At 38.3% G+C, this 16,974-nt stretch overlaps 1 pseudogene; it reads right to left on the reverse strand.

The window, feature by feature from the left end:
• Positions 1-15,197: 15,197 nt before the first annotated feature.
• Positions 15,198-15,856, reverse strand: LOC137210753 (jupiter microtubule associated homolog 2 pseudogene; annotated as a pseudogene).
• Positions 15,857-16,974: the final 1,118 nt, after the last annotated feature.

Raw genomic sequence — 16,974 nt, forward strand, 5'->3', positions numbered from 1 at the left:
ATGATTTCACCATATACATCACCCCAAAGTATCCCAAATCTCATGACTCCTTATTTCCTCTATGTTAGTGTCTTCCCCTTATATTCCTCTTCAGTAATTTATCTTCATTGCCATATCCTGAAGTTTGCCCTCACCTGAAATGGAGCCTCCACACAGCAGGATTAGCGAATGTTGGGAAGAAAGTATTTTCCTTCGCCCTTCAGAGGTTCTTTTGACTGGTCTAATAACCAAATAGACATGAGACAGATTGACAGGAGAAAATCAAATTTAATTTCGTATGCACAGGAACTCCCGCATACATGAGAGGTTCAAAGACAGAAGGGTAAAATGAGGTATATATGCAATCCAGAGCTAAGGAATGGGAAAGGAACCAGAGGCTTCAAAGGAGAGGAGAGCAGTTCACAGGACAATAAGAGGAGCAGGCCAACAAACACATGAAATAATGCTCAACATCATTAATCATTAGAGAAATGCAAATCAAAACTACAATGAGATATCATCTCACACCAGTCAGAATGGCCACCATCAAAAAATCTAGAAACAGTAAATGCTGGATGTGGTGTGGAGAAAAGGGAACACTCTTGCACTGCTGGTGGGAATGTGAATTGGTACAGCCACTATGGAGAACAGTATGGAGGTTCCTTAAAAAACTACATATAGAACTACCATATGACCCAGCAATCCCACTACTGGCCATATACCCTGAGAAAACCATAATTCAAAAAGAGTCATGTACCAAAATGTTCATTGCAGCTCTATTTACAATAGCCAGGACATGGAAACGACCTAAGTGTCCACCATTGGATGAATGGATAAAGAAGATGTGGCACATATATACAATGGATTATTACTCAGCCATAAAAAGAAACGAAACTGAGCTATTTGTAATGAGGTGGATGGACCTAGAGTCTGTCGTACAGAGTGAAGTAAGTCAGAAAGAGAAAAACAAATGCCGTATGCTAACACATATATATGGAATTTAAGAAAAAAAAATGTCATGAAGAACTTAGGGGTAAGACAGGAATAAAGACACAGACCTACTAGAGAATGGACTTGAGGATATGGGAAGGGGAAAGGGTAAGCTGTGACAAAGTGAGAGAGTGGCATGGACATACATACACTACCAAACGTAAGGTAGATAGCTAGTGGGAAGCAGCCGCATAGCACAGGGAGATCAGCTCGGTGCTTTGTGTCCACCTAGAGGGGTGGCATAGGGAGGGTGGGAGGGAGGGAGACCCAAGAGGGAAGAGATATGGGAACATATGTATATGTATAACTGATTCACTTTGTTATAAAGCAGAAACTAGCACACCATTGTAAAGCAATTATACTCCAATAAAGATGTAAAAAAAAATAATAAAAAAAGAGGAGCAGATGTTTGGTAATTAGATGTTTGCTCTGCCATACAGATGGGTCACTCATATAAAATTTATCTCTAATAATAATTCTCATTCTGAAAAAGCCCTGAATTTAAATTCTTCTAGGTAGTTAAGGATGGGGCAGAAGTTTCTCTTGAACGCACAGGGTCTTAATTGCCTTTTGTTCAAAATAATCCACTTGCCAAAGTGGCACGTCTTGGGGAGGCTTATTCTGAACCCCTTCAAAAGCTTAAGCTGCATTGTCTTTCTTTCTGATTACGGCATCATTTCATTTCAGACATCATGCGAGTATTCCCTACACTGTTGTTTTTTTATCTTATTGAAACTTTCAGTCTCTTGACATCCAACTCTTTCTTCTAGTCTCTGGGCTTACTTGAGGCATTCCTTCCTTTTCTAAACACTCGGTTCACTTTAAGGGTCCCTTGGCTAACAGCCTCAATTCCTTTGCCTCCCTGACCTCTGCCATCCCCTATAATCCTCTTGCAAACAAAAAATGTTAAAAATTGCCTTTCACTTCTTGACACATGTGTATGACCAGAGGCAATCACACAATTCAGCAGCTGTTCTCTGATTTATTTCAACAACTATCCTGATTCTTCCATTTGTATGTCATGCAGCTTACTTTGTTTTCTGGCAACTTGAGAGACAACCTTGACTTCTATTATAAAGAGAGAAGAGCATAAACCACCAAGCATGAACTTTCTTTACTAACTCCCCATCCTCCTATAAACATGTCTATGTCTGATTCTAGAGTCTTCTTTTCCTCAGTCTCTTAGACTGAGACAAACCCCCAATTTGTTCTTAAAGCCAGTCATTTCTGAGATTTTTCATAATGTTGATTCATCAATCCTCTTTTTTTTCTTGTTTCTTCAACTTCTTTATATTTGCCCTTTTCTATCAGTATTAAAAACAAACAAAATCTAAAAATTTATTTCCAGATTACACACTACCTTATATGGCATCAGCTTATCTTTACAACAGCCCTGTGTGTGTGCTGGTGGTCAGTTAACCTGGGAAATTCAGATTCAGCAGTGTTGAGGATTTGGCCAATGTCACACTGCTAATGGTAGAGCACCAATCCATTTCAAATCTTCTTCTCCCTTCCACCATGCATTGTTAATTATCTTTCCATATGCAGTCTTCTAAATTAAAGGTATTCTCTTTACTCATTGTATCCATCACAGCACTTAGCCCAGTACCTCACAAAATATTGGTGAAATATGGACTTCAGTTATGATAACGTCATCACAATTCAGTGCTTTAAATGCTACATTTCCAAGATATAATCATGTAAACTACGCTCACAATGTCCAATTTACGGAAGTGTCACACGCACTCCTTTCTAATGGCAGTCCAAAATGGAGGTTGGCATGATGTTCTGAACATTTGAAAAGAATAACAGTTTATATCTCTGAACTATGAAACTGTACTGCCAACTCCTAATGACCTTCTTGACTGTTAAGAGGTTCCCCTCAGGTTCTCCAAATGCTTAAAATAATAATAATAAAAAATCTGAAATACTAAGATCATATTATAAACTGCACCTGGAGAAAATGCTTCCAGGGGTCATAAAGTCAGTAGGTTTTGCAGATGAAACAACTTTATTTGAAAAAAATTATAAAGGGAAATTACGCCACGAATCAAAGTACCTAAAAAGAGATAGAAAAAAATACCGCACACTTTTCAAAACTCTCTATTCCATTTGGAATAGCTATTTATCAAGTACAATAAAGAAAATTTTTTTGTCCAAATAACTTTGCATATACAGTTGTTAACCTATTTGTAGGTATTGCTTTTCAGACACATTTTGGATATTGCTTTTTAGTTATAACAATGGAATAACATTGTTCTCACTTGAAGTATATGAATAGCTCAAAAGTAATTTTCCTGCTTTACTTTTTTTTCTACCACTTTTTGGATATTGCTGCTTTTATGTGCCCTGTAAGTGTCATATCTTATTGGATGCATTTTCATAAGCATGCCTAGCCTTTGTTAAGTGTGCATCTCTATTTTACAGGCTAGATTATAACAAAAAGATTTTTAACCCACATTTTAAATCCAGGGCCATCTGAGTAGAAATACATCAATACCAAATTATTAGTAGAGTTCTGATGGGACAGTGATACCTGTCTGTCTTACTAAGTTACTAAGTATTGAAGGACATTTCCTGTCATAAGAAAATGTAAAAAGAAAGGAAACACATATCAGTACAAGTATAGTTAGATTTTAAAACCACCCTGTGCAGTATGGATTAATTTACTAATTGCCTAATATGACATACAGCATAATATGAGAAATGCTGGAAATCCCAATCATAAAACTGATATCATTAAACAGAACACTGCATCTTTGTCCTATTAATGTGTCTAATTAGAGGTCTCTTGTTAACTTCATGGCAATTATAATGTTTTTTCCAATTGTACCAGCCAGGTCATTTGCATTCCTTCACATTCTGTAGTAACAGTTCATGAGATGTATTAAATGGGAATCACTCAATGTGATATAAAAAAGGAGATCAAGAAATAAAACAAATGGCTCTCTTTTGCTATCAGTTTGGGAAAACTGGTGAAGGTGTTGGGAAGAACTAGGCCAGGTGGTGAAGTGTTTTATCACAGACAAAATTACAATGAGGTAGTTTGATATATCCAGTGATACCTGCTAAAATATTAAAAATGAAATGCAATAAAATCACATCTAATCTCAGAAACATTTGTCTGTCCTAGGGTTGGATATTCTTCTTTGAACTTATTTTTTTTCTGCTCTGGTAGAATTGGAGAATAAGATATGGCTTTATATGCACTCATTGTACTTTGAATTAGATTAACAGCTAGTTCCATCAGGATTGGCAGTAGAAGTAGAATTTGCCAGTATCATATTCCAAAAATTTAATAACTATTCTCTAGAGAGATTATGTGACAGATACAGACTTATGCATCTTAGAGTGAGCGGCTCTTCTGTTGAAGTTTTATGGAAAGACCTTGGTTGTCTCATATGCTTTTAGACTCTTCTCTCCATTTGTCTACTATATGAATTATTTATTTAAATTTATTCATTTATAAGCATGTAGAAGTTCCATTTGGAGAAAATCCCACCCATCCAAACCCCTTTCTTTTCATCTAATTATAATTCACTGGGTTGCATTTAAAGAGGAGTATTGGATGCATCATTGTTGACATAGACTCTCTTCTTGACATAACTGTAGTCATGCTCCTCTAATCCCTCTCTAGGCCTCCACCTTCAATGTCTGTCCTTGATATCTGATCACTCTCCATATCTGGTCAAATTCCTTATTCCTCTTCCTTAGTATCTGATCCCCCCGGGTCTGACCTCGACAAGAATCCTATGAAGTAGATCTAGCCAGAATTCCCCCTTATCCTTGAGTTTCCTCCTAGTAATTTTCCATCCACTGATCTCCAATCTACTCCTGGGCTAAAAATTCCCAGTTTTTTCCATGCTGTATTTGGAATTGAGCTCAGTTCTATACTGAGGTCTCTTTTCCCCTATTGCAACAGTTCTTAAATGAAATCTGGTTTTGCTTCTTAATTATTATCCAGTTCTAATTTTCTTTAACATTGTGAATATGCATGATGTCAAGAAAAGAGCTTTCATTTGACAGAACAAGTAAATAATAAATACAGACTTACAAATTGATCAAATTTGGCTGGTATTGATGTGCTGAACTTTTAAATTTACATTTGTTTCTGACTTAGACATCTTAATCTCTCTTAAAGTCCCCTACAAACATTCTCTCCTCTCTCACCTTCACCACTGGGGTCTAATGTTATCAACATTATTCCAGTATCTGTAGGTAGTGGAGGAAAAAGCTCTTATAAATACATTCATAGTGATATGTACAGGACTCGTTGTGCCATTCTTTTCAGAATTATAGATTTTTTAAAAGTCCTAAGGAGAAGGCTAACTAAAAGAAGAAAAAAATTAAATAATGATAGTATTTTAGGCAATAGTGGGGGAATTCTCTGGATTTGGGGAACCAAGTAGCAGTCATTTAATTCCATCAAGCAGTCAGCATTCCACTGCCTGTGTATAAAACCTGCACTGATACAGATGTCCTATTTTAAAAGTCTTTATTATTATATATAATCATTGGTATTTTTAATAATAGGTAACTAATTTATTATTGCATCATTATTTCTTCTTCTGAGTTTTTACTTTACAAACCAGTTTCTAAGATAGTGAACTTTTTCTTTTGGTATATGTTCTTGTTCTTCTTTCCCTATAGTTTGAATGCAAACTTATTTCTCCCAATCTATGGAGTTAATTTGAGTAGAGTTAGTTTCCTCATTACATTGGGTGAAGTACATAATTTATAAGTCTCAAAAAGTTATTGAGAAATATATTTGTCTTATGATATTTGTGTGATTTCAAAGAAGAGGCTTATGTCAACCTCCGTGGACAGTGTCCAACTCAACTCTCCTGTCTTTAAAGAGAGTGCTGATTTATTAGACTTAATAGAAGTTGATACAATATGATATATTTGGCTATAATTAAGGCATAGTTTTCAGTTGGCTGTCATGCTATACATTTTTGCCACTGTCGTTGTTAAAGAATAATTTTCAAAGGAAAGGAAAATCTTGATTCTTATACAGATGCAAGAACGAGTACATATTAAAGATTTTATTTAACTCATTAATGAGGAAGCTAAGATGTTACAACCTGCTCAAAGAAGTTAAAGAAACACAAATATATATAGAATTATGGAATGTTGAAATGAATAGACAAGTGGAAGCAAAATTGGCTTTTCCACAACAGGAGAAGTTTGTCTCTTCACAGAATTTATTTGTATGTTGATAGAAAAGAATTATTTTTGTACAATAGCTTCCACAGAGTCAGAATCAGACAACCTAGAAGGACGTCTTATAGAAAATGTACAGTTTTCCTTTGAAGCACAAAGTTTTTCCTACACTGTCTAGACATTATGAGTTCGATTAATCTGTCCTCCTGGATGGTAGTCATGTCTCTGATGACTTAGTAATATGAGGACAATGGACCTTAGCTAAAACTCTAAGGAAAGGAAAATTCTAAGGTTGAATTTATCATCCTGACAGGTCAAACATGGACTAGGCTGCAAGGCTGTTTACCCTGTAATTCCTGGCATGTAGACTTGATATCTCCAGAAAAACCTTAGCTAAATAGCAAGGGAAGACCCATATTAGGAAATTTGAAATAAACAGTAACAACAAAAAAAAACTAGGTGTCTGCAACGGAAAACTTTGCATTGTTTAGACTATCATACTTTCTGGGTTACTAATTCTAGCTTTTTTTTTTTTTTTTTTTTTTTTTTTTTTGCCTTTGAGCTAATTTAGAACTCTGCAAGTTGTAGATAACTGTTAGCAATGAGAAAGAATTCTTGTCAATAAACATGCAAATAAGTTAATAAATTGTGTCAGGTGGCAATTTAGTTGATTTCCCTCACTCCCCACTCCTCAAGTACCCCCTGGAAAAAGCCAGTTTTGAGTCATTTGCACATTTATTTCAACACTTATTTATTCCGTATAAATTTGCAGTTCTTTGGTTTCTCCTTTGGACTTGTTGTAATATCATACCAGTTACCTCAGTTAAATAAATTCTTTGACATGTGTTCATTTGATATTTGTATGATACACAAGCAGATCTTTTACAATTTATCGTTTAACATCACAAAAGCATCTAGAGACTCCTCTTGTGTAAGAAATAGTTGCAGTCTCACACTGGCTGGGTTACATTACGAAAGCAGGCAGAAATGGAAGGAAATGATGGCAAACTCCATTACTTGCAATAGATCTCTGTCCTTACAATCGTCTCTCGTGTACTTCTTAAGGTGAATATGCCTTAGTTTTCAGGATAAAAACTAAATATTTGGTTTATAGGGGGTATTTATTGTATGAAATAAATTTCATGAAATAAAAAAATACATAATTACCATATTTGGTAAGTATCTTCTCACTGTATCTTATATTTTTATAGGAAGAAATAAGATATTCAACTTAATTCAAATGAACTCAGTTCAATTCAAATCAAAATGCCTCTACTGTAAGTGTCCAAGAGGTGCTTTAAATTTAAAAAGTTTCTCGTTACCCAAGTTAGATATATTTTGTGTAATTCTCTGAGATTCTTGTGGAAAACTATTTCACAATTGCAAGGTATTTTCAGATTTGTATATAAGCAATGATCAATTATCAATATTTCTCCTGGGTATTTCCAGAAAGCAGTGCCTTCTTATAAAAAATAAATTGTTATTTACCTATAGCTTAGATATTTTTCCAGCTGTTCATGCCAGTCCCTTAGCTTTCATTAGCACCAAGGAGTTATGCATGATGAAGGGAAAATATTTACCAATGGAAAACATGTTGACTAATGAAATGATGCATTCCACCTATTACATTTAGGAAGATAAGACTACATATGCAGGCATCTAATTGAAGTGATATTTTTCATGTTCAATCGCAATCGTTTGAAAATCTTTTAAGGAAGTATTTATATTCAAAATTACCTGGACTAAATATAAACAATAAATAAATACTTTTAAAAGACCTACATCACTAAACAATTTCTTATGATTTTCTTAGGGAAGCCTCCCCTTTTGCATAGCTAATGCTGTGGCAGCTTGAAATTGAGGTCCATGTATTAGTCTGTTAGGGCTGCTATAACAAAATACCACAGACTGGTTGGTTTAAACAAGAGACATTTATTTTCTCACCATCTAGAGGCTGGGAAGTCCAAGATCAAGGTGCCGGCAAATTCAGTTTCTGGTGAGGGCTCTCCTCCTGGCTTATAGACAGTTCTCTTCTCGTTATTTCCTCAAAAGGCCTTTCACTGGTGTGCAAGGAGAGTGGGAAGAGAGAGAGAGAGAGCTCTGATGTCTCTTCTTATAAGGACACCAATCCTATGGGATCAAGACCTCACCCTTATGTCTTCATTTAAACTTAATTATGTTCTTAGAGGCCCCATCTCCAAATACAGTCAATTTGGGAGTTAGTGTTTCAACACATGTATTTTAGAGGGTACAAACATTCAGTCCATAACCGACCATAGAGTTCAACTCTGTTATAAAAATTTGACAGTTTGTATACACATTTTATTACAAATTAGAGAATGATTTATTCAATTTGAATGATAATTTGCTTATACTTATAGACTTGTACCTTATATAGAAATTGTCCCTAGCGTCATGAAACCATCTTTAGTGCAAATATAAGACATATTTACATTCTATTACTGAAATATGCTTCCACAGTGCAGTGCGATTGATGAATTCTGACCGACTGTTTCTTCAGTTTGAAATAGAACCTCACATTTGAGCAAAAATGTAATATTCACTTACATTACAGATTTTCTGAAAAAATATGTATGTTCACATTTCCTCACTTTTTGTCACAAAACCCTTTGAAGTATACTTTTAGTGATAATCTTAATGTCTCTAATAACACAGTTGAATATATTATAAGAAGAAAGAAGTTAGTCAGGAACTTAGTGCCAAGAGACATCTGTTAATTTATTGTGATCTACCCTTCAAAATATTTATTATTCTGGACCAGTAGAGATGCATGGTTATTATAGGTTATATTATAGGCTATATGCCCGCCAAAGTGAGATTGTGTCAACAGATATACTTTTGTACACGTTATATGTTAAACTCTCCAGGGTTTGCACATGAACCCACTGAATCACCACGTTGCTAATAGTATCCTCTGCACCCCAGTGTCTCCTGATTTACTACTTTCTTTTGGCCATGACATGAAATACAACGCATCTCAAGCCAACCTTTTTCCTTCCTACACTTCACTTTTCACAAAGATTTACATTAAAGCATAAGTGAGAAAAAGAAGTAAGCCTCCCTCCAAACCCTGAATGACTGAGATGTATTTGGCTATTACTAGAAAATTGCTTCTTACCTTCAGTACATTCTGAAAAATAGACATATTCTTTATGCCTTTAGTACACAGTGCTGATTGCATTTCTTTAAGCACGTCTTGCTAAATGTCCTCAAGTTTCTAGTAGGTGTATCAGCTATTACTGATACTGTTGTTTTTGTGGTCTGTTTTCTATTTCATTTTCTTGAAATGGGCATTAAATACTGTTGGAGGGTTTCTGGAATTAAAGAGAAGGCTCAGGTAAACATATCTGCCAATGATCTCAAATTGCTACATTTTCATTTGGGGTTTCAAAAATATTTTAGGGGCTTCCCTTCCCATTGTTTTCTCAGATATTGACCATTAGTACTGTTTTAACAGTTACTTTCTTGACTTTAGAAATCCTTTATGGTCTTCTAATAAATTATGTGGACACTGTTGCCTTCCAGCAAATTCCTGACATTACTTCCCCTATTATTATAACGATTTACCAAAGAGAATACATAAATTGACACACTTGGAGACCCTGTTATTTGAGAGTTCCCATTCAAATGTTATTTATTGGGAGCTGATCACTAAGAATCCTAAGAAAAATAGTTGGTATTGACCCAGCTAGCTAGTGTGGCTCGTATAATTATCATACGCAGCCATATAAAACACAGCTATATGCAGTCAAAGATCCATGAACACAATTCACAGTAACATCGTTGAAATTCAGCAGACAGACAGACCTGAATTTAAATTCCAGCTTCACCACACATGAACTTCCTTCTGGAAGTTACTAACCTGCGGAAACTTCTGTTTCTTCATTGGAGGCTGATGAAATTAGAGATTATGTATATACCACCTAGTACAGTCCCTGGCAAATCTTTGAGAGCCAATAAATTGTCATTATTATTGAGTTTTTCTTATATATCTGTGAGACCAGGCTATTACTTGGTCTTCAAAGAGATGTTATGACACAAATTTAGTCTTTAGCTATGTATGACTTTGTAGAAAATATTAGTAATATTAAATATTTTGTTACTTTTCATAAGATCAATATGAAAACCTTAAAAACTTCCATACATTTGTTTTTATAAAAATATCATACTACATAAACTGTGATGAATAGATGGCAAGGCAAAGTGGAGCAGAGGGACCAGTTAGGAGGCTACTAATCCAAATGCACCGTGATGATAATTTATAAGACAGATTCAGGAAAATTCGATGATAGGAAATAGGGTTATAAAGGGCAGATTCAAAGTGAATTCCTAGGGTTTTGTCTGAAACAACTGTTTGTGCTGTCATTTACTAAGAAAGAAAGCTATAAATGGAGTAAAATCAGGTTCAAGAATAAAGTAAATTCAGTGCTTTTTAAATTGATGCATAATTGGCATACAATAACATGCACAAATCTTAAGTATTCAATTTGACATGCTTTGATTATTTTATTCACTGGTGCATGCACAACACAAAATAATACCTGGGACATTTTCTTCACCTCAGAAAGTTCCCTCATGTCTTTTTCCAGTTGATTCAACTCCCCTTCCCTAAGCAATGATTTTCTGACTTCTGTAATTGTAGAATAGCTTTATGAATCCTCAGATTGCATACTGATGGACTCATACAGAATGTATTCTTCTTTGTCTGGGCTTTTCATTTTAGCCAAATAATTTTGAGAATGCCATGTGTATTGGTAGTTTATTCTTTTACATTGCTGACTAGTATTCCATTGTATGAAACTATCCCAATCTGTCCATTCTCCTGTAGATAGACTTTTGGGTTGTTTCCTGGTTTTGGCAATTATGAATAAAACTGCTATGAATATACTTATAAGTCTTTATTTCAGATATATATTTTCATTTCATTTGTGTAAATACCAAAGAGTGGAATTGAAGGGTTGTGGAGTAGATGTATGTTTAATTTTAATAAGAAACTGGCAAACGATTCTCCAAAGTGGTTTTCATTTTGTACTCTCAGCAACAGTATATGAGAGTTTCAATTGTTCCACATTCCATCCTGTATTTAGTGTAGTTTGTTTGTTTATTTGTCACTCTAGTAGATGTGAAAAGATATCTCTTTGTGGTTTTCTTTTTTTTTTTGACTTGGCATCAACTTTATTAGTTTTTATCACTAACATGCTTGGGCAGATTTGTTACTTGAAGCTGGTTAAAGAAAAAGGAGTTTTAACAAAATGATATGCTGGATAATTCTTGATGCTTACTGAAGAATACTAGTACACTATTGAGAGCTCAAGCTAACTGAATTAGAACTTGCTTCCTTTCCGATTTGTGAAGACATTTTGCTATTCAACTTTTTCTTTTTCTCATTACAAGACCCTAAAATGTAAGATGGGCACACAGGTTTCAAAAGTTCTGTCAATACTTTAATTTCAAAGTATCCACCCCGAATGCAGGCTAAAACGTCATCTAGGTCCCTGTAATGTCCCTCTCATTTCTTCCTAAGTTGAAGTTCAGATAGCACTTTGTAGTCACACAGAACAGGAATCTTTCATGCATGAGCTCCAAGAATGCTAAGGATTAAGAATATAATGAGTTCAGAAGAAATGAACGGGATAACATAGGAGGAGGGTTCAACCCTTGCAGGGTTCAACTCACAAAGATGTTAGAACAAGTTATGCTCCATCCAAAGAGTCAGTGTATTTCTGGACAAGGCACAGGACCTGAAGAGGGAACCCTTAGATGTCTTCCACTTCTTCACCATAATGCACGGGAGCCCACCTTGCGCCTCTGACACAGCCACTGCCTGGCCTCTGGAGACAAACAGGCTGTGACACTCCAAAACCTCAGTCCTTGCCTGCGGCTGGAGCAGCTGCTACAAATAGGTGATGTACTGGTGCCAGTGGCTAGCCCTGTTCCAGGAACATGCTCTCAGACGAACAAGTGAAGAGAGTGTCAGGTCCCCCATGTTGGGTTTCTTTCTGAAGTGCTGTCCAGTTAGTTGGTCCTGATGCAGCAGGCTTCTAGAAGGAAGCTTCCTCTAGTGGAGCTCTCCAGGCAGGCAGTCTGAGAAGCTCCATCACCCTGAGTCCACTTAATACACATAAGGATATTAAGTTTGCTTGTAGGACACATGAAAATAGCTAATATATAAGAAGGAAGAACAACCTATGCTTTCTCTACAGGACCTGAATCTACAGACAGATCGATTCTAATAGCTCAGCACTTCATCTACTCACTGCCAGGCTTTCATGGCAGTTTCAAAGTCAACTCAGAGGCAAGTTCTTCAGGAAAACAAGTGGTGTTAAGAGAAAAAAGAAGCATTACCTTCAATTTATGGAAGCTAAAAAGAACACTGCCACATTCCTGTCCATTCTGTTTGAAGCTAAGTCTTTGGTTTTCAAATGAAAAAAACCTTAAACCCATAAACTTTGAGAAGATTAATTCGGGTATCTTCTGGTTTAAAAAAAAAAAAAAAAGACAAACCCCTTCAACCAATGAAAATCTGTAAGGGAAGGAGCAGAGTTCAGGCACTCCGGAGAATAGATGTGGAGGAAACACATCCGCCTGCCTGCCCGCCCGCACGCGCACACACTGCACACGACCAACAGGCAAAGACTCAGTATGTGACTGCTATGTTTAATTCAACGCTACACCCACTCCTGCCTTGTAAAAATAACAGAATGCTCTTCTCAAAGTTACATCGCCATGTGAGCACTGGTTTGTTGTTTTTGATACAGCCTTACAAAAAGTTGGCACCAAATGCACATAAAAAAAGTTTTAAGGCTTAATAAAAATACAGATGAGTAATTTCTTAATGCAGCTTGGAGGTTGAGAAAAGGATGCCAACAGTTAATGAAGCTTCCAAATACAGGCAGTCCCTAACGTACAGAGCATTTTCCAAATGCAAATAGCCTCCCCCATCAGGTTCAAAGGAGCAAAAACTTTTCTGCTGTTCCTCCCAGGGACCAGGCTGCCCGGGGCTCTCTAAAGCCATGCGCATGGCCCCAAGGAGGGAAAGGAAGACAGAAGATGGGGACAAAAGTAAGGCGATGTGGTCACTGCTGCCCAGAGGCTCTGCTCTGGTTGTTTTCCTCCTTCCCCCAGGCCTCTATCCCCAGCTCTGCCCCAGAAGTCCCTGCCAGGGGACAGATCTAGAAAGCTCTTCCCCTCATGTAACTGACAGTGAGACTGAAGCCCTGACGTGCCAGCAGCACGTCAGGGTCTTCTTGGCGATCCAATTTGGAATTCACAAATCATTTTCTTGTATATTAAAAAAAAAAAAGTTAGAAATAGCAGTTCATTTCTACCTTTGGAAGATCTTACTATAAGCTAAACAAGTTAGTGTGTTTAACTAACTAAGTTAGTGTGTTTGAGCTTAAAAGCTAACCACCATGTATGACATTTTTTAATGTGGAGAAAAGTGCTCTGAATTCCAGACAACTTTCCTATAAATGACCATTTGAAGGATGGAGGAGATAGGAAGCACTTGATAGAGTCACATGGAATCAGTGTTTCTCGGCTCCAAAGTCAGCAGGGGGACAGAAAGGCAAAGTGTCTTTACTTGGCAAAGCACCGTGCGAACCCCCCAGCGCCGGCGGAGGACGTGAAGTTTGGCAGGGAGCTCCTGCAGGCACGTGAGCGTCCAGGCCACTAGGAGTGCGACTGCACTTTAACAACGATGAAGACATTTTTAGCACCTGCATTAGCTTTGTAGGCACTCGTACCAGTAGCTCCAACCCAAACTGCTGGTCCCACGTGACTGCAGTACAGGAACCGAGACCATAGCCCTCCAGAGGCTCGATGGGAGAAACTTTCGCCTGATAGATTACAGCAGCACGATTCTTGCCAGCCCATTATCTTTGCTGGCAAATACCATGGAATGGGCCGGTTGAGACTTTACTGCCAAACTATTTAATGTCTTAGCCTAAGGTCTCTAAGGCTCGTCTGGAAACTGTGAATATGGTCCAGAGGTTCTGCAAAGCTCTATAAAGGGTGGCCTAAGAAAACTTTCCTTCCTCTTTGGTGTACCTGAGCAACAGATTTTTTTCTAGAAAGGTGTCAGAAACAGACCAGAGTCAACAGTTACTGATGTAAAGCTGGTACTTGAGAACAGCTCTTGAGCTATTATGACAGAATCCAAACCTAAGAACCCAAGGTTCTCAAGCATCTCTTCTTCCCACTGTCAGCAGGAATATAAAGGAAGGCACATGAAGGAGTTAAACAATCCCATTACCTGGATATATCTGGGTAGTTTTTAAAGTCCTGTAGAAGTTAGTGGTCTTGCAGTAAGGAAGTGTCGCTGGTGAAGGGAACTGTCTACATCACTAGTGTGGAGCAAAGGCCTGGACTTAAGGCTGATTCGGAAAAAAGGAACAATTCACAAGCAAAACTGCCTGTAAAGAGCCCCAAACCAGTCTCTCCTGGATGAAAGGAAGAGATTTCTACATAAGATCTGGCCAAGGATTGAGAGGGCAGAAGCGGGGCACCTCGGGAGATCAGGGTGCAAAATCTTTCCATAAAGCGTACGACTGAGAACAACATTTTGGTTTTTTGTTGACAGTTGCTGAGGAAAAGCAATGAAGATGTTTCAAGAAAATCTGCAGAACTGAAGCGAAAAACACCGCGGCCGAAGTCGCAGGAACGGAGACCGTGTCCATGAAGGGTAAACGGCGTCAGGACCTCAGGGTTCTATCCAGATACCCGCCTCCCCACCCCGCCAGGGTTTCAGTGTGTCTTGCTCTTCTATCCCACAGCAACGGACATGTGGTTTTCGGTTTTCTCTCCAAGGCTTTAAACTCTGCTACTGTGTTAGTGATTCCTAGATACCCAGCTAGCCAACACACCAAGGACGCGAAGAGCCCACTCCTCTGGCGCACCTGGCCTGGCACCGCCTCCCCGCCCACCCACCCGAGAGCTCCTCCCACACCAGGCATCACGTTTCCTCCCTTGGTTTCCGGCAGGCGAGGTCTCCGGCTTCTCGTGATGGCAGTGAAGCCGGAGCGGCAGCTGCAGGTGACCACCCAACAGACTGTCTCCCCACCCTGCTCCTTCGGGCTAAAGAAACTACAACTTTGAAATCCTATCTCTCGAGTTTCCTGTCTGGCTCTGGGGGACGCAGCAGCGTCTCAGTAGAAGGAGACGCTGGACTTGCCTCCAGGCAGGTTCAGGACTTTGTTGTGGGAGCGAGGCCTCGCGCTCAGCCTGGGCTCATGACTGCCGATGGCGGGCGCCGGCTGCTGGGCACGGGCTGCTCCTCCCGGGCCACCGGGCGCCCCAGCTCTTGTCTGGGGGAGGCGCTGGCTGCGGCTCTAAGGTCCGGTGTGTCCTCTCCCTCACACAGGAACACGTGGTCCTTGGGTTTGTTGGGTGTGCCATGGGTGAAGCAGCAGCGACTGGGGAGTCCAAAATGTCACTGGCCTTCCCACCAGGGGGGTTCAGACGCTGTCGAGTCTGCACAGGCGTGGATTCGTCAAATTTACCACTTCCTTTCCCCCCAGGGGGCTTGGTCCTTTTGGGTATGTTCTGAGGTTCTTCAGTGGGTCCCAAAATATTAGATGCCATCCTGTTAAGGCCTGCGTGGAGGTGCGGCTGCTTCTGGACGATCGCTCGGCTCTCCTCCCGGGGGCTCCATGGCCCTGGCGGCGGCCCGGCCTCCCTCGCTCTCCCGCGCCCGGAACGTGTCGCCCGCCACGCGGAGCCTCCAGCCCCTGTGGTTTTCATTTTACTTTTTATGTCCCTGATCGCAAATGATTTTGAGTGCCTTTTCATGTGCTTATCTTTTGAATATCTTGAATATTGAATTTTTGAATATCACTTGAATATCTTCTTTTGGAAATTGCCTGTTGTAATAATATATCCATTAAAAAAATTAGACCATTCATAATTTTATTGTTTATTGTAGGAGTTTTTGTATAATCTGAATATGTGTTTTTGTCATATAAATGTCATGAATATTTCTCCTTGCATTTCGTTTATCTCTTCATTTTTAAGGGAAATCTTTTCATGAGCAGAAAATTTCCAATTAATCCATTTCACTTCTGCTAAAAGTTGAGTGGTTTTTTTTTTTTTTTTTTTTGTCCTTACCAAGAAATCTTTGCTTACTCTAAGGTTATTAGGATATTACAGTTTGGATCCTTTTAGAAGTTTTACTGTTCTGAATTTTCAATTTAGACCTATGACTTATCTCAAATTAATCTTTGTGTATGGTTTGAAATTGGGGTCTACTTTCATATAGATATTTAGTTGTTTAATCAACATTTGTCAAAAAAAACCCCTCTTCTTTCCCAATTTATTTATCAAATGGCTAGATATGTGAGTCTGTTTCTGGACTCTATTCCGTTCATGAATCTCTCTATCTTACACCAAAATCACACTTAGTTATGTTAATTTTGAAATCAGTTCATGTAATTTCTTCAACTATTTTTTTTCAAGATATTTTCTAGGTTCTTTGCATTTCCATAAGAATTTTAGAATTTTCTCACCAATTTCTACTAGAATTCCTTTTAGGATTTTGTTCGGGATTGTGTTGAATCCATGGGGAAAATTAGAGAAGGAACATCTTAAAAATATTGAACCTTCCAATACATAAAATGGTAAATCTATCCCTTTGGGTCTTCATTAATTCCTTTGGGCAATGTATTCTATTTTTCAATATACAGGTTGTGCATATATTTCATTGGATTTAATAAAGTATTTTGGGGCTTCCCTGGTGGCGCGGTGGTTGAGAGTCCGCCTGCCGATGCAGGGGACGTGGGTTCGTGACCCGGTCCGGGAAGATCCCACATGCCGCGGAGCGGCTGG

The sequence above is a fragment of the Pseudorca crassidens genome, chromosome 2 (assembly GCF_039906515.1).
Source record: "Pseudorca crassidens isolate mPseCra1 chromosome 2, mPseCra1.hap1, whole genome shotgun sequence".
NCBI lineage: Eukaryota > Metazoa > Chordata > Mammalia > Artiodactyla > Delphinidae > Pseudorca > Pseudorca crassidens.